This window comes from Micropterus dolomieu, linkage group LG14 (assembly GCF_021292245.1).
Source record: "Micropterus dolomieu isolate WLL.071019.BEF.003 ecotype Adirondacks linkage group LG14, ASM2129224v1, whole genome shotgun sequence".
Lineage (NCBI taxonomy): Eukaryota > Metazoa > Chordata > Actinopteri > Centrarchiformes > Centrarchidae > Micropterus > Micropterus dolomieu.
Genome location: NC_060163.1, coordinates 3,630,030 through 3,649,943, shown reverse-complemented (window position 1 = coordinate 3,649,943; position 19,914 = coordinate 3,630,030).

Below are 19,914 nucleotides of genomic sequence, written 5' to 3'. Positions count from 1 at the left end.
GATTCAGCCTTGTTTTGGAATTTCTGAGCACCATTCTGTGTTCAGTAAGTGTGAAATAAACTTTACTAACTCTTCGGTGTCTTGCATTTGGGCGACACCGGGAGACATGGTCACCCATGTCTGCAGTTATTTTGACTATTTTGTTGTTTCATTGTTTATAAAAACAGCCAAGTTACCAAAACGACAAAAACAAAGTGAACTTACTCATACAGTTCAAAAAAGCACTGATTCTAATTAACCTTCATCCACACACATCATTGTACATTCTCTTAAATTGAACACAGTCTGAAACAACTTAAATTGGAATGCAGGTTGTCCCATTGTTAAATGTTCTGCACAGGGAACAGGGTGAACTTAAGGACACTCTAATTCTGGTATCTCTGTACAGCATGTCTCCTTTGCAGCCAGCTACCTAAAACCCTAAACCCCAAAGTGTGGATTCCATAAGAAGTTACATCAGCCAGTGCTCCGGTTTTCAGCATGTCTCATTAGCAGTCTGCCCCCTTCCCCCCCTGTTTCCCCCTCTCCTCACAATTACAGCTCCAGCTTTTAGTCATCCTCCCCCTGTCTTTCTTCCAAACACTAATGATCTTTTTGTACACTGGGATTAACTGAAGCTATGGCCCTCAATGGCTAAAATTAAATTACAATCAAAAGTCCCTGGTGCGGTGCCCCAAGTGGGGCACTGAAGCTGCATGGGGATGTTGGTGAGTGAGAGTACAGTACGATCTGAAGAAATATGCAACAGGGAACATTGAGAAACAGGGACAAGAATAATGGTTACTTAATATACTGGTGAGGTATGAACTCTTCACTTATGCATCAGAATCATGAATAACTGTCTTACAGAATGATTCTTGCAATGTTTTGTATGTATTTACATAATGTGTAAATACCTAAATAGTCACTTCTATGGTCATATTCTAGTAAACGTAATGAGAAAATATGATGTAGTGTAATTGCTTGTGTATTTGTTAAGGTTACACATTCTCTATAGGATTTATAATTTTGTAAATACTGGAGAGCAGCACATCCCCTATGGTTATCACCCAGTTTTTAGAGGAGGGACACTCACAGATCATAAATCAAGACCCACCACTAGAGACGCTAGCGGGCGTTTGAGGCGCAGCGTTTTTTCCGACTGCTTTGGTTGCTATGATACATTTGTTGCAAGTAGTTCTACCTAACTTTACTGGATGTAAAAATGTCTACACAGATTCGAGTACTTGCTCTGGCCCTTGCTCTGTATGAAGAGAAGGCTGAAGCAGGTAGAGAGGACGGACTCGCCGTATGTGGGAAACATCTCGGCGAGTACCACCGTTTGGTCCAAGAGCTGAGGTTCGACGAAACCCGGTTCCAGGCAGTATTTGTCCTGCCCCTCCTCTACTGTGATTGGACAGCTGGGTAAAAGTGACAATGACGAGCGCAGTGTTTTTCCCAAAGTTGAAAATTTTTCAACGCTCAGCGCCTCGTCATGCTGCTGCCATTTTTACCAGCTTGTATTGGAATGAATTGAAAAAAAGACGCTGGTTTGTGTTATAGTTTATCAAAAACGGAAAAAGGAGACAGAGCGAGAGAGGAGACAACTTCAGAGCAGCAGAGGAGAGAATAGTAGGAGAACATATTTTTGGAAGCTGAATAAGCTAAGTCGTTAAATCTGTAAGAAAATAATCAGTAGATCTCTTACATTTACATTTATTCATTTAGCTGACGCTTTTATCCAAAGCGACTTACAATTGCTATACATGTCAGAGGTCACACACCTCTGGAGCAACTAGGGGTTAAGTGTCTTGCTCAGGGACACAATGGTGGATGTCTCACAGTGGGAATCGAACCCAGGTCTCCCACACCAAAGGCAAGCAAGTAGTCTTTGTAATTTTAAGTAACTTTAGTAGGAGATTTCATGTAGCGCTCATGATAATGAATAAAATGACTAAGAAGTGATTTTACTCACTATCATTATCTATCACTATCATTACCCTCCACCCCTGCCTGCTCCAGACCAGGCTGTCAAGACGATCAGAAACCATAGTTGTGTTCTTATGTATGTATTTTGCCTTTTTTAATTGGCAAGCATTAAAATACCACTGCTGGCCTACATATTGCCAATCAGTTAAGAAAAGCCACTGAGCAAAGTCACATTTTGCTGCTCCTTTAAGAAGGTATATTTGGCATTACATCTTCATTACCAGCTTCTGCCACAGAATAACGTGCTCCATTACAGAATAATTCTAACAAATTGCCAGGAACATGAATTACAGAAACGATTACATTTTGTGTTTGAAGGTGAATTCTCTGGTGTGTTGCTGGGAGACAAGTTTATGCCTGTCAGCCATTTCTACTTAGTTGCTTTGCAGACCGCCAGCAGATATAAAATGTTGCACATGCAAGGACAAGGGCCTGAATGACATCTGGCCTTCTGAAGTCCCGTTTCCAAAACCTTCACCACCTTAGAGTCAACCATGACAGGGCCTGTAGCAACCTTGTTACCTGCATTGTCCTTCATAACACTGCCTGTCTCTGGAAGGAAAGGGCTCAAAGAGTGGTGTTGGAGATGGACTGGGACAATGCTGCAATATTTCCTGATAACATCGATGGCAGACTGGTCAGAGAACAAGATTTGTTGCTTTTTGTTGTATTCTTTAACAATAAAGGATCATGTATTACTCTTCCATGTGTATGTATTTAATTTGGCATAGGGAGCACACAATTGGTGGTTATTAGCTTTCTGAATGGTAGAATCCTCCCAAATTATAATCCCAGTTCACCGGACTAATAAGTACACAGTATACTGTACATTCGTGGGAACAACAGGGAAAGGACACCACAGTGTTTTGACCTTTTATTTAGCTGGGATCCTTTGTCTGCTGGGAGCTTGGGAGAGAAAAAATATCAATGATTAATACATGGTGTTACAGTCATTGGAATCGTCATGTACTTCTTCTAGTTTCTTGATTGGTACTCTTACAAATATGATATTTTCTATGAGCATCACATCACTGACTTCTTATCCTCTATGGACTGAATAGGTATTTCCACAGGATTAACATGATACCTCCAGCCTTCTGGATATCTAATATAGTAGAATTATAGATATTCTACAATTAGTGCTTGTAATTAATCCATCCATCCATCGTCAACCGCTCATCCTGCGTACAGGGTCGTGGGGGCGTAATTAATCTTCATGGTAAATTTCCTGAGTAACATATTAACTTCCACTGGTGACTTTAAAAAAATGGTATAATTATGATGGTTTCATTTAAGAGCAGTGATTAGTAAATGTATATATTTAAACTACTTATGCATTCAGTCAGTCTGCAATTGTCTGCCACACTTTTCCCGTTTTAATTCTTTACACATTAAATGCTTTTATTCTTTGTAAGCTTCTATAATTAGCTGTTGCTCACTGGGTGTAAAGTAATTTATATCTAATTGAATGCATTGGTCTCCAACGTTAATGATAAGTAAAACCCCAAATATTTAATTGAGATCCACATGGTTGTGGTGGCAGAGGAGGAAAAAACACCACAGTTTGAGAGGCTATTTTTGATCTCTCGTTCAAAAACCTGCAAATAAGATGAGCAGCTGATTATATAAATTCATGACTAAATATGCGACAATGAAATAACAGATGCGGCCTTCTTACTACTTCTAAAAGCTGATCAGCTTAAAATATTGATATGATACAATTGAAAGTTTAACAGGGAGATTTTGACAGCTGAAATTGTAATAAAGCAGCTGGATGTTTTTTACTATTTCAACAGACAGTTGAAATGAGAGTCGCCACTGTGTTGGCCTTAATGAACTACAAAACATACCATCCCCTCGTGACATTAGAGGGACATTACAAAGTGATGCTTCTTTTACCTCATAAATTATCTTTGATAGCACAGCCAGAGTCATGCAGAGCGTGCGTTAGCCAGAGAACAGCCAGAGCAATTCTGTAACTCATGTTAACATTAATTATCTACTCCTGACAATTGCTGAGATGATGTCATCTAAACTAGCAAAAGATACAAATTAGAGATCTGCTTTAGTGGATATTTTGCGTGTGTAACAGCAGTTGTCAGACTGATTCAAAGCATGTCTCTTCAGAAACAAGAGTTGATTTTCCGGTCACATTTTTTATTTTTAATCTGGGTGTGGGGAGGATTTCAAGTAATGCCAAGTCAAAAGGTCCAAGTGACGCTGTAAGTCAGTGGTGTTAAAGTCAAAGTCGAGTAAAGTCTTTTCTGATCTTGTCAAGTCCAATCTAAAGGCCATGTGTCTGACTCAAGTCCAAGTAATGTAATTCTGCTCCATACCTCTGCTGTTTTTTTTTTTTTCAGTTTTAACAACCAAAAGTCACTTAGACAGTAAAAGGAAGGAATCTCTTAAAAGAAAAATGGACTCTGCAACATAGTATAAAGCGGTGGTTGGTAATAGGCGGCGCACGGGCCATCAGATATTATTGCCCATCAGCAATAATATCTGGCCTGCTGTCAGATTGCTTTGATAGCAGAAAAATAAAAAATAAATTGATAGTGGATGGTGCTGAAAAAGATCTCAGTCATGACAGATACAGTTACTCACACAATCACCTCCTCTTAAGTGACTGTGGTTGCAAAATAAAAGCACAAGAACTTTTTGTGCAGCAATGCTTTATGACAAGTTTATTGGGAGCTTTTACTTTGAAGAGTTCTGAACGACATTCAAAAGAGTCTCTGGCTTGCTTGACACACCTCTGAAAAAGCCGTCAGTAAATGTGTGATCGGATTAACCGTGAATTTCCTCAGGGAAATGAAAATAAGCGTCCATAGGTTTATGAATGCGGATCAAACGCCAGGATGAACACAAACTGCTGCACAAGCATGTGCAAAAGTGTCCTTATAATCAATTTGTTTAACAAGGGAGAAAACAATACCTGCAGTTATTTGGAAACAATCTTACAACCTTTCATACGGGAGTCCCGCACAGTACAGAGTAGGATAAACATGCACACAAGTAGCTATACAAAGATTTGAAATAATTCGACTTTTTCCTGGCCCGCCATCTAACGGCTTGAAAAAAATTTGGCCCGTTGCCAGACTTATTTGCCGACCGCTGGTATAAAGCATCACAGAGCTACCAGGCTGCTGAATATGAGTGTGCTTTATACACTTAACACACTATAACACTAAAAAGCACTCAGAAAGTGAATACTTCTACCAAGGCTGCACAATCCTCTAAATGTGTTTAAACGGTGTTTTTATCGGCACTTGGATCCAAATCTGCACCAGAAAACACTGTGAAGGACAGCCATTCTGAAAGGCTCGTGGTAGCTATGATTTTTGGAGTTTGTAAATGCTGTCCAAGTATATTTGGGTTTTGTACAAGGACAAACTGTGAAACAAATTCAAGTGATTCAGTGTGGCCAATGAAACTGATTAGTTTACTAGAAGTTATGAATATATACTACAAAATGGTCTTCCCAAATGCATTTTGGAGGAAACAGTATTACAGCCTGGATCATGTTCACTGGTGATGTCACAATATGTGTCTGTTCCTCCTCTCCAACCACATTCTTAGTTCCCCAGGTCCTTTCATTACAATCTTCCATCTATCAACGAGGTGCCCTTGGACTTTCTCTCCTTTCCCCCGTCATCTGACTGCCCCAAACATAAACACACCTGTTCCCACTTCCCTCTGATGCCATTCACTGCTTTCAGAAATATTACCAGTATACCAGTATAGAAGACCTTAAAACCTTGGATAGAAAACTGCTACCTCGATGGGCAGAGGATTTCATCTATAATCCTGAATCATTGTCACCAAGTATTGGGCTAGCCTTCAGCCAAGTGATTCCCAGTTGGCCGCCCCGCCAATTCCCAGCCAGACCTGCCAGATCATCAGCTGGCCATCTGCCAACGCCCTGCTAGACCTTCCAGACAGATCATCAGCTGGCCTCCTGATCATTTGCTTGCCTCCAGCTCTGCTCTCCACTGGTCTGCCTGTCCTGCATTCTGCCTTAACCAAGGGCTGGACCACCAAAGCAGCGCTGCCCATCTGCCCGGTCGTCCTCCAGAGTGGCACCACCTTGTCTTCCTGCCTGCCTTCCAGAGCTGCTCCATCTACGTCGCCAGCATCCAGGCCATCGTCCAGATTTCTTTGCTGTTTGTAGTTGGAAGCCAGAGGTGACAAAGCACAGCCTGTAATTTTGGAAGCGATGATGGACATGTGCTGAAGCCTTCTCAGCACTTATTGCATGGCACACTGTGCAAGATGGGTCCAATAGTCTTGGTCGCAAATTTTATAAGACTGTACAATATCAACGAAACATGTCAGATTGTGCAATGGATGTGTGGTGAGTGGCGGCACTATGATGTAAATAGAAAAATGCATATGCGAGCAGAGACACTTCATCAGCTTGCATCATAAATCTGCATCATTTCATGTTGAATTCTAATTCTAGAAGAATTGATGCTGATTTGAAGGCAAAGAGGTGGTTAATTTGACTTTGATTTTTCTTCTGATCACTTACTTTCCATTTTGTTAATTGATTATTCTAATCTATAAACGTGTCTATTTTTGAAAGCATTCTTACTTTGATTCAATTGGATTTTTGATTTTTTTTATGGACAGTAACACGAATAAATGCATTTAAAAAATGCCATCTACAGTGACAATATACATTCATCAGAACTGTTGAGGATAACACAAGAAAGTTACAAACTTATTTCCATTGTGGTCCTTGTGACTTTACACCATTTTATTCCACACTTTCCTAAAACTCTTCACAGTAGCATACTGTATGTAAGGGCTGGACGATTTCACCTAAAATCAAAATCACGATTAATTGAACATTTCACCTCGAATGATGAATTTGTATTTGAATATTTTTTTGTTGCTTTTTTGCCCTCATATTTCACTGACAAGGTTTGTACTGTAAATATGCTCAACTATTAAAGCTGGGTTTCTTTACTTACAGATTTCACAAATTCATTAAGCTATCTAAATGTTAATTATTAAGGTAAAGTTGACATGCACATGACAGAGACATGGCTCCTATATATTGGGTGTATCGCCGCTGCTGAATTATGACCGCTGCTACTAAAATTTCACTCAATTATTATTGTCAGTGCAGAACAAATTTTCACCCGCACACTGTGTGAGCACGGTAAATCACGCTTTGCTAGCTTCTTCTCGTCATTCATCAAAGGACATCTAGGCCTACGTGACAGACCTGGCTGTTATAGGAGCAGCCGAGTTAAGGTGTGTTCACACTGAAAGCGAAGTTAATATTCGCCTCGCTTGACTCGCACTAGTTTGATTACTGGCCATTTTGAGCGTTCAAACACAACGCGATAAGCGAATTAAAAGACCTAAAGCTGTGTTCACACTGAAAGCGAATCCAGCGTTTTGGACTGGATTCTGCTCTGACAACTACGCCGTTTACTCGCAGGAGGGGCTTGGAGTAAACTGTTTTTATTAAATAAGCTTTTTACTTTAGTTTTTGGGATTACAATTTGATTTATCTTCACTTCTCTCTTCTCAGCAGCTAGCTTCCGTGTACATCCGGTTCCACTGTTCTGCTGGACTACTACTTCATATTTATATAAAAACCGGACAAAACTGGACATTACTTGGAGAGAAGAAAGCGAGAAAGTGGAACTACCTGGTGAGTTCAGAAAATGTGTGTCTGTAACTTTATTCCAGCTATCGTTGTTCTTTAATGTGACCAAGTTAGCATAGCATAGCCAAGCTCGATCCGAACTACATTCAGAAAACAAACCTTTAAAAGTTGCTGCTGACAGACCTGACAAAGCATGAATTCATATGTCTAACAAATCGTCATCATATTGTAGTTATTTCAGCATCAGTTTGATCCATTTATTGCAATTAAATCACAGCAAAAGGTTTACTTTGGGCTCATATAGCTGTAGCATTCTCGGGCTGTGTTTACTGCAGTGTAATGTGTTTGCATAGCAAGTGAGTGGACGAGCAAATGAGAGAGAGTGAGCGGCAGAAAGTGACGCTGAAAGCAAGCGAGTAATAAGTTGTCAGTCTGGCAGTAAACGTACAGTGTAGGTCACAGTGTGTCCGTTATCAAAAGTCTGTTGGTTGTTTCCACAACTGCTGGAAAGTGAAGGTGGTTAGCCCTAGCTAACATCTCCCTGTGCTTCAGACTCCGGGCAGAAGGTTGAGCAGTACTGGACGGGGCAGAGTCACGTGACTACACAGTCGGTAGGATGTTTCAAGGGGAAAGTACATGAACACACACAATATTAACGGGATTAAAAAAACGAAATAACCTGCATGGGGAAATTACGTCAGCCCAAGTTCAACCAACGATTTCCTCCCGATCGTTCGGTTGATCGGGAGGAAATTGATAATCTTGCAGAGTGGTGCTCAGAGAACAACCTACTGCTCAACGTCAGCAAAGCTAAGGAGCTGATCACTGATTTTAGGAAGAAAGAGATAAAGACACACACTCCTGTCTACATCAGTGGAGCTGAGGTGGAGCAGGTGAACAGTTTCAGGTTCCTGGGAATCAGCATCACAGAGAACCTGACATGGTCATCTCACATCTCCACTCTGGTGAAGAAAGCTCAAATTACTGTATTTCTTGAGGAAGCGTAAGAAGGCCAAATGCCCACGCCAAGTTCTTCTCAGCTTTTACAGAGGAGCAATAGAAAGCATCCTGACTGGAAACATCACCAACATGGGATGTGCACGGCCCAGGACCGGAGGGCTCTGCAGCGGGTGATTAAAACTGCTCAGAAGATCATTGGTACCCATCTCCCGAGCATCAGTGATATCGGTGAGGTGAGGTGCCTGCAGAGCCCAAAGGATACTAAAGTACCCACCCAGCTACAGCCTGTTCACCCTGCTGCCTTCTGGGAAGAAATATAGGAGTTTCTGCTGCTGTACCACCAGACTGCAGAGCAGCTTTTTCAAGCTATCAGACTCTTAAACTCTATTTCATCCTCAGCACTGTTCCATTGATGATAGTTTATTTCTGTTTACCATTTTTCATAATTGATTCTGTATTAATGTATATTGTCTGCTATGTAGCAGAAGGGAGTTACAAGGCTCAATTTGTGACAATTTTGGTTTTGATTACTTTTCAAGTAATTGTCCAGCCCTACTGTAAGTCCATATGGAGAAAAAAGAAAAAAGACAATATTGATAATAAAGGCAATGACAAAAGTAACAATAATCACAACAATAAGGGCTGGAAATAATCAATCGATTAAGAAAGACTTCGTTCCAGCCCTAATAATATGCAACAACATTATGTATGTTTGACTATACTTGGTGGAGGGATAGGGTATAGGTGAGGGTGTGTGTGTATGTGTGTGTGTGTGTGTGTGTGTGTGTGTGTGTGTGTGTGTGTGTGTGTGCGTGCGTGTGTGTGTGTGTGTGTGTGTGTGTGTGTGTGTGTGTGTGTGTGGGTGTGTGGGTGGGTGTTGGTCAACAGGCAAAAAGACAAAATCCTTAATGTCTGACTCCAAATGGCTGTCAGTGGATGTGTCTCAGTGAGATCTAGGAACACTGGTTTAGATTGACACCCATAAGATTTTACCACGTCTCTCTCACAATTGTCAGATTTAGTCTCAGACAGAACAAAATCACACAGTGTAAAGGGGCTTTAACTATTATTGATGCCTCCCCAAAAGGTAAACAGGCAATGTGTTGGTATGTTAGTAAAATGTGGCCAAATGCAGAAATGGCTCAAAAGCCCATTATTTGATGGACGCATGCTTTTACTCCTCCAATAATCCTTCACAATATGACTGCCTGACTCGTCCTTTGCCTCAGTAAGAGTGTGTGCACTAAGCTATTTGCAGAGAACAGTAGTTTGAGGAGAGTACACCCATGCTTCTTTGTTTCGCGGTGAAGTTTAGTGCCGTGCTTCCACAGCTCTTGGCTCTGCCTCACACTGAGCCTGTCACCCATCTCTGTCTGATCAGAGGAAACTCGTAGGAGAATATTGTCGAAACCGGCGTGGTTAGATAGTGGGGATCCGACTACCTCTCCCTCCCTCACTTACTCACTCATCTATTTTCTGACGCATGTAGCCCTCCCACGTCATCCAACTGAGAGCCCGCTGCTAGCCCTCCCCTCTGCCTATTATAAACTCCGTGGAAGAGCTCCCCGCAGGCTTCCTTCAAGTGATGATATGTGTGTAGGGGAGACAGTACAACTGGCAGAGAGCGTTAAATGAGATGAGCAATATGAGTTGGTGCTACTCCTTATTTAAAAGGAAAAGCTTGGTTAATGAGTTAAAATAGATCATTTAAGTCTCCTCAATATGTGCAGTTAATTAACAGAAACAGCCTCATTCTTCTTCTACATATGAGATAATTGCTTAAATCATCATGGCACTGTGCTCACTTATGCTGTGTAATCATTTTAATATGGGAAAAAAAATGTGTCAGTGATGTAAAATATGATTTCTAATTTATCTAATGTGGCAGTGTTTCATAAAATCCTTTTTAACTGCAGTCTTTTCCTTAGTCTTTTATTGGACTGTTAACCGTCTGTAACATTAACATGGCATTTATAGCAAACCATTTGGAGCTCCATGACAAGCTTTAGGCCATTTAACACATTTAACAGCCAGGGAACTAATTGTGTTATACCTCTGCTGGAAAAGGAAGAATAATTTTACTGACAGAAACTGTTGAGAAGGAGAATCTTCCAAAAGCCACCCAGCAGGGGTCAGAGGAGCTGGACTTCATAATGGCAAGAATAGAGTGGTGGGAGAGCTTAAACTATCAACATGTTGAAATACATGTTTAAAGTGCCAACAGATGTAACTAAAGCACCAAGGACAAGTGAGTAAATGAGGAGCAGGTGTACAGGTGGGTGTGGGGATCAGGTAACTGGAAGCTGGTGGGAACTCAATAGCTGTATTTCCATCAACATTTTTTTATGTGCATTTTGAAGTGTCGCATTAGAAAAGGTTGATGGAAAGGGCAAAATTTGAAAAATAATCCTTCATTTTGTAAAACAGTGGTTTTTGCCTTTGTCGAAAAGGGGAAAAATTCTCTAAACGGGAGATGGAAACACTTTTGCTGAATAAGTTCTGAAGTAGTGAACTTGTGATTCACGTCTGATCAGCTGTTTCCGCTGTCGGCGATATTCCCATAACGTGCGGAGACATGGCTGGTAGCAGTTTGCCCGCTTGAAACACATTCCTGAGGACCTCTCTCCATTTTTCTAAGATCAATGGCCATCAGTTTCATGCGACTGGTTTTGTTTCTGGTTTGGAACCCATATGATGTAACGACGCTTTCCGTAGCCTGGTTGATTCGCTCCAAACCAGCAGATGGAAACGCACATATTTAGCATATACTTTTTTATTTCTTTTTTGAGACATTTCTTAAAATTCGCATGACAATTAGATGGAAACATGGCTAATGAAGAGTGGTGATGGACCAGACCTGAAACAACAGATGTCAGAAGCTGCCAGTCATGGGAAATGACTTCCCCCATGATATACAATGTGTCAGACAAGGGGGTCAAGGGTGTAGATTTTATTTTATGCTAACTTGATGATATTCGTGAATCAGCAATTGCCTGTAAATGACGGTGGCTGCAAAGAACCGGACACTACTCACTGTGGTGCACACTGAATCTATGTGGCAATGTGAGTAAACATGAGTCTAAATGTTTATTCTCAACCCTACTGTCAGTTCAGAACAATATGAAATACATTTCTTTTACAGATCTGCTGATTCACAGCATCTTGGCATCAACAATGGTTTGGAGTTGCGTTCATTCGATCCAAGGTACATCCTGGGACTTGCCAAACAGAAAGCTGCCATGTCCTTGAACGCCGCTGCTTAAGCTTAAGACATAATCTTGTTGCCATGGTACTAAGGAAGAAAACTGCTCAGTAAATGATTGAGATTAAAAAAAAGAGCTCTGAATCATATTCTTTTTTTTTTTTTTTTTTTTTTTTAGAGCTGACAGCATATTTTATGTCACTTTTTTTGTCAGATTGGTTTTTTGCAAAGTGGAGTTACATGTGTGAAGGAGCAGGTGCCAAACTAGTGCAGGAGGACTGGAGGAACAAAAGATTTTTACACAAATCATAAAAGCATCGTTGGATTGAACAATTTGATCCACACCACTGATCACTTTGATCGCAGCTACCTCTGTGTTGCTTCTCTGCTCCGGGCTGTTTTTATCCTGCCTCAGCCAACCATCCCAAATTAGCTACTGGGGCGCACAGAAATCAGATGGGGCCACATCACAGCTCTGTGTCGAACACTACAGGTAATGTAATATTAGCCCATTTTTCTCACTGATTAAGTTGTGTTTTGCTGATTGGTTCTGCATGAGAGCACAAGAACTGCACATTTTGCTTTGTTAAAAGTGGAAGGAAAAAAAGTTTCTGTGTTAATTAGAGGTTGGCAGATCTCCAGAAAGAACAGAGGTTGTTTTGGAGCCTGGGAGGAATGGAGAGTGCAGCATTACACAGTGGCAGCAGCATCATTTCACTAAGCCTTGTGGCTGTGTAGAGACATTGCAATGTTGTAATTTAATATTGTAATAATAAATGGAAAACTGTAAAGGCTGTCACAGAGAGAAACGACATGACGTTGGTAGATAACAACATCACAACCAAAAAAAATGTTGCTTTTCCAATTGTAACAAAGCAGGTGGATGGAGGAATTAGTTCAAGATTGACGTCACTTCATTTACGCTGTACAACTCTCTTCGTCTCTATTTATGAAGACCTTCATGAAAGCTGTCATTGGACTTTGTTTAAGATATTCAATGAGATTCGCGTGGGATGGGAGCGTTCCTATTGGTGCACCAGGAGAAAGGAGTGCCTCACCGTGTTGGCCAAGTGAGTATCCCTTCAAGACAGTAGTGTGAGAGAGAGAGAGAGAGAGAGTCTGGTGGTGTTTGCATACTTTGTTACTGGCCATTGTTTCCTGTTTCCCAAGAGTTGTCAGTGGTCAGGAGGGCCCCTTTGGCAGAGTGGGATGATACAGGCCATTTTATCAGCGACAGAGTGGCATTTGGCACCCTGCACACCACAGGAAGTTTAGCAGCTCTAGTAACCTTGGGCAAATCCCAATGCAAATCTGGCCTAGGGCCCTAAAAGTCTGTCCGGTGCCATTTGATTCCTGTCAGCTGTAGTTTTTAGCCATACTAGCGGCATGTCTCTAGGGATGGCACTGTCTGCCCACCACTTTGGTCCAGACTGATATCTCTTAATCTAATATATCTTATCCTAATTACAGAATGGATTGCCATGAAATACTGGGCATACATTAATGGTCCCCAGAGGATGAACTGCAATACATTTGCTGACCCATTAATTTTGCATCATCAGCGCCATCATCAGTTCAGAATCTATATGACCAAATACCTGTAAAACTAATGACGGCTACATGTGCTATGGGTTTAGCGTTAATTAGCATGTGTTAACATGCTAAATTAAGATGGTGACCATGGTAAAGACTGCATGCTCAACACCTGCATGTTGACAGTCTCATTGTTAGTGTTAGCATCCTGACAAATCTGAAAGCACCATAAGCACGAGCCTCCAAAAAGCTGAATCAACACGTCAAGACAACAGTTTAAGCAAAATCTAATCATTATAACATTAACGTAGAATGCAGTGCATCCACAACATTAATAGGTCACTGAAATTTTGTTTGTTGCTCATAGCAATGTATCGGTTTCTGTCCATTGAGTTTAATAAAGACCTGTAGCCATCACCCAGCAATGAACAATGAATTGATTATTCATTTTCATCTTACGTCAAATGACATACTGTACTTTTCTACACTTCAGAGAGGTAAGCTATCACACACAGATTCCAAGTTGATAGGCTATAGTCAAATAATTTGTTGGCCATAGTGGCCATCATCTGGTTCAGTCCTGATCTCCATCAGAACTGTCAGAACATTATTTTTATATTGCTAATAAGCACAAAACAGAAAGAATGGTGTACACTGATACAATACATTTATACCTGCTTGATGATAAACCTGTTGTGTTTAGATGTATTACTTTTCTGAACTATACTCTCTACAAGACTATGTATATGTATGTTTAATTTTGTTTACACTATAGAAGTGGTTCTCAAAGTGGGGTCCGGGGTTCCAGGGGGTCCCAAGCAAGAAGGGGCATACTTTATTTTTGTTAGAATTCTATTCATAAGTAGCACAGTGACAGAATGTCTTGACTATTTTGGTCATGGGTTTTATACACTTGTAATATGTGTATGTATATGTATGTAATAAAACATCTAAAAGCAAAACAGGACCCTGGGACAAAATCGTATAAAATGAGGGTCCGTGGTCTAATTTGTGTCAGTTTAGGGGTCCCTGATATGAAAAAGTTTGAGAACCACTGTTCTAGAGTATGATGAAACACAGGACAAAATGACTGAAGTTCACTATATTACTGTTTATACTTACAATTTAAATAATTGCCTTTTGGTAAAAACTTGTGTGGGGGCCATCATTCACGACCAGAATGCAATGAGTTTGCCTTCCTGTGGCAGAGTGGCAAATTTCATATCACAGCAGGGCTCATTAAATATTTATAAAGTCAGAATTAAAAAGCTCTTGACCTGTGGATCAAAATGAGCAGAAGTTCTCTTTTTCAGTGAATGGCTAGACAATGCTGAGTTAAAATTCAAATGAGCTTGCAACATGACAGATAAAAGCGGCAAATCTAGGAAAACAAAGATTTTGCCTTGAAAGCGTTAGCATTTATGAATTACAAAAAAAAATGTTTTTATTATGAGGATTTATGGTCTAAGAAATTGAGTTGACATTTGCATCTGGGAAACTAATGGGATTTTCAGCATCAAGAGCAGCTGATGAATTAATAGCAGGAAGTCTTTTTGTCAGCGTATTGCAGTCAAAATGGCCAGAATAGTGCCGGTGTTGTGTGCAGCAAACAAATCCAAAGATTTAAAAGGGAATGGCTGTAAGCTTGTAGAAAAACGTTAAACGTTAAGTTGCAAGCGTTTCTTCAGTCTCACCAATGCTGTCTGCCTTTGCTCAGCTATTTACTATCTGTGTCATCTGACAAATTAGGGTCACTTTTAGAGCTGGAGGTTTTACTCCCACTTGTCAGTAAGCTGTACTTGCTGATGGCTGTTGGCTGGTTGGAGAAACAAGGAAGGAGAAAGTAGGAGCTCAGGGTTTTAAATGTTCTTCACCATATTCAAATGTACCAACAATGGCTTTAAATACCTTCCCCATTCACAGGTATGAACTGTTGCACATGATTTACAGATAAGCATCACACTGTCATGAACTCCAGCCTAGAAAACATTTGATGATGAAAAAACGATGGTGAAAAATAGGGAATATCACAAGTCTCTCGCTCTGTAATTATTTCCCAGATAGCCCCAAGCTGCAAGCATTTCAGCTAATACTTGCATGCAGCAGGCAGATTATGTTTCCTGTATCAGTGTGACCGCTGCTAACTTTAAAATAAATTGAGCTTAAAAGATGAGCGATTACCTGGTCAGCTTCTCTATTGTGTTTAGTTTGGGAGCATCAGAAACTTCTGATCTGCAGTGGATGCATCTGCCCCTTTATGTGGATTGTGTACAGTTCACACAAAATATACAGAACTGTATATGCACCCACCCACTGTACCATACTCACAGTACGTTGCATACAGTGCAAACACATTACAAAGATGCAAAGGAGTCAGTTCTTGTGCCGGGCTTCATCCCATACAGTCATCAGATCACATATGCGTCTCATTACAGCTTTACCTCAGGGCATACCCACTGTACCCACAGAATCTCTGTTGTAAATACATTATGAATATTGAATATGCCAAAGTCAGAACTGCACCATTTTTCAAGGAAACCTTAAAAAAAAAAAAAATACTCTGGAGGAAATTTAAACTTATTTTCCTCTTGCTTTCATTCCCACAATTTTCACTCTTTGTTCATCATTTAACTGCCCCTGACCTGCCTCGCAGTTGGGCATTCACGTCAAAGATGGTGCGTTCTGGTAATGCAGCATTACTTGGATTAGTAGCTGTAATATTATTACTGTTTTAGAAATAGCAATTCCTTACACTACTTGTTACTGGGACAAGTGATAATATTACAGTAACGTCCCAGTACTAAATGTATCATTCTCGCATTGGTTCGATTCAGGAACCGGGCTTTTGTGTCAACCCGCCCTGCAAGAAGAAAGGTCAAAAAGCATGAATAGTAATATGATCAGACAGGTTAGCCAAACTGATTTGGAAGCAAAGGTTAACTGTATAAATATTTTCAAACTGTCCATTGTAAAAATCCCAAACACTTAAAAGTCATTTAGATAAACTGGATAAATAGTTGTGTTTCAAAGCTTAAATCTTATGTTTCTTCGGTATGTATCAACTTTGGAGTTTCCGTGTTTTAAAATCAACATTTTACATATTTACCTTTTAGGCCATATGAGATCTGGGCGTGCAAGCAGGTTGTGCTAGCACTACGTCAAAGTAAAGCAATTTATCCTTCAATATCTTTCCAAAATTTTATATTTTGGGTTAGTCGGTCAACTGACATGGAATGGATTATAATGTGGATGTAGAATATGTACAGCTTGATGTCTAGCTCAAGTTCTGACCTCATCACTCCCCACAAGGAATCACCAAGCGAAGCACTGCAAGGAATGGGGACGGACTCATAGGCGGTAATCACGGGGGGGCTGCTTTCCCTCTTTCACATCACCTAAATACAGTTTGGTGGAAGAGAACAAAGTTTCAATGGCTTCAGTACCTACCCCTTACCTACAGTAAGTAGGTTGGCAGGGCTGTTTTATTCACTTTAAACATTAGATGAACTGATTATCTTCTCAATGCAGATGCTGCTGAGTCAATAAATTAATCATGACAAAAAATGTTGACAACCGATGTATTTTTCCATGAGTCCGCTATGTATGTTAGCTACCTAGCTTGTTTGGTAGCTTGTTTAATCGCTTGTTGGAAAGTAAGTCACCTACTACAGCTAGAGATGCACTGATTGATCGTCCGGGCAGGTTTTCAGCTTAATGGGCCGTGACCGGGGCCAAGTAGCATCAATTTTCTGCCGGTCACTTTGAATATTAATGTGTGGAAGTTATTCACTGGAGTAAAGAAGACATAACGCTCGCAATTTACATCTGCAGAGCAATACACAGAAAGAGACGCTATCTCGTATCACATTAGAAGATGCAAAGCAGGGAGCAGGTAAAGCAACAGTTACAGCACAGCTGTTGGTGGCGATGTTATTCATACCACGGTGGTCTCTATATAATTAACAACAAGGCTCCTCCACACGCGGCTCATATGCTGCTGTGAAAACGGAATCACGGGTGGGGGGGAGGGGGGGGGGAAGAGAGAGGTGTAGGTGTGTGCATGTGTGTCTGAAGGGAAAAGCAAGGTGAGCAAGGTAAACACTAGAAGAAGGTAGAAAATAAAGACGAATTAAAATGGTGAGATAAGAAATAACCTACAAGAAATAGGGTAATGTATTATATTTTCAATTAAAATATATTATTTGAAAATGCGAACATTATTTAATAATCGTTATGGTCATACAATTGAATGGTGGGGTCCATTCAATTGTATGTGAGAATAGACAATGCTTATGCTGTATGGAGGACCGATCCTGACACATTCAGAAATAAATACAGAAATAAATAAATGCTCAATAAATAAATAAGGTAATTAAAATAGATATATACATTTATGTCTCCTTGTATAATTTAATTACTACCAACATTTATTTATTTACTTTATTTATTTGTGTATTTAATCGGATGCTTATTTATTTATTGAGCATTTATTTATTTCTCTATTTATTTGTGAATGTGTCAGGATCGGTCCTCCATAATGCTGGTGCTGATGGAGATCCTAATAAATAAAATAATTTTCCAATGAAGAAAAGTTACAAAAATGTTCTGTATACTGTCAATCATACAAAATATATACATTATACATTCTAAGAATTATATTCTTAGAAAGAAAATTGGAATTGGCCAAAATCGGAATCGGCAGGTCAGACCATAAAAAAAAAAAAAGGTAATTGGAATTGGCCAGGAAAATGCAATCGGTGCATCTCTTACTACAGCTAACATGACGATAAGCTCATGTGTGAACTGATATCAGGCTAATATTGTAGATCTACCACTGTGTTGGGTTTTGTTCAGTATGATGTTAAGTGGCAGATTAGTGTGTGGAGGAAGCAAGATTTAATAATTTAAATATGACCGTGTGGGGAACCTATGCACCTAACTCATATTTTAACAACTATCGCTTTGTTGTGTTGGCCAGATAAAATGACAGAGAAGAGAAGGGACATAAGATCCTTTTTCATTCCACCAAAACGCCAAGTACAAAAAGACCCCTTATTAGGGTGATTGTTAATATCTTTATAAGAATGGATGCTTATGGAAATACTAACATTGTGTCACAATCAAAGAAGACAAAAAGTACTGAGGGACAGGGAGACCAGGGACAGTCAGGTGTAGACCCTCAGGTAAGGAGGTTTGGCTGTTCAACAGTTGAGCTTTACCAGTACAGTATGATCAGCCAATCTTTATCTTCAGTTGGATGTCTTGCTATTGAGTTGGATGAAGTAGTTATTATGAGTATGGAAAACATATTTTTTCTGTTCCAGGAGTCAGACTGGTTTGAGACAGTGAGAGTAGAGGAAGGGTCAGAACCAGATCTCAGTGACTGCACAAAGCCGTACCAACCAGATCCCCAGTTTATCGATAAACAAGTGATTTCACGAGAAATGGTACCAAGACTATCAATGTCTACATCACAGTCCACCAGTGAGAGGGGTCTTGTGTTTTTACTTCAGCAAAGGTGAAAGTCCTCTTTAGGCCTTAGGCCTGATGCTGGTTTCGTTCGTACAGGCTTTAGAAACTAAAAAGAAAGCCATTGAAGAATTTACAGCACATCAGAACTCCCAAGCCCACCGACATCATGTGACTGTGAGTGCACATCAGTCAAATCCAATTGGTGCCCAGTTATCCAGTGCATGGGTAAAACAGCATGATGTGGCAAGGCATTGCTTGAGGAAAATTGTTAGCTCTGTACGCCACGTAGCAAGGCAGGGACAACCTTTGAGAGGCCATTCTGATGAAAGTGGGAATCTGTATCAGCTCCTGAAACTTAGGGCAGAAGAGGATGATCCCATTTTATTGAAATAGTTAAGAGATCGCACCATTACCTACACAGGCCCTAAATCACAGAAGGAAATTCTGAATATAATGGCCAATACAATAATCTGAGGTATTGCAATGGAGATTAGGTCTCCAGCCCTTGTTCAGTTTTCTTTAATAGTTGGTGGTCCACAGGATATTTCTGGTGTTGAGCAGGAAAGTGTCTTTCTTCACTATGTGGACCATGATCTTGTCCCACATGAGAAGTTTATTGGGTTATACAGTTTATCAGAGACAACAGGCCAGGGCATTGCCAAGATGGTAACTGATACTCAATCTACCCATGTCTGCTTTACATGGGCAAAGGTAGGATGGTGCCTCAAACATGGCAGGAAAGTACAGCGGTGCACAGGCAATAGTGAGGGAGCAGCAGCCATTAGCCCTCTATGTGCATTGTGGCGCACACTGTGTCAATCTAATCACACAGGCTGGATGCTCAACCTCCCCAATGATCCGGGACGGCCTTTCTTGGGTCCACCAGTTAGGCATCCTCTTTAGCCAGTCAGGAAATTTTAAGATAATGTTTGAAAAGATAGTTACCTCTGAAAATGTACCCATCCCCACACTGAAACCCCTATTTCCAACCAGGTGGACTGTGCACAATTCTGCTGTAATAGCTGTGCTAAACATTTCACTACAGAAGAAGACCCAGACTGTCTCTGGTATGCAGGCTGCAGTAGATTGTGTCCAATCCTCTCTTCGGGGAAAGAGAAATAACAAGAGCTATCTTGTACTGTATGAGAAAGCTACA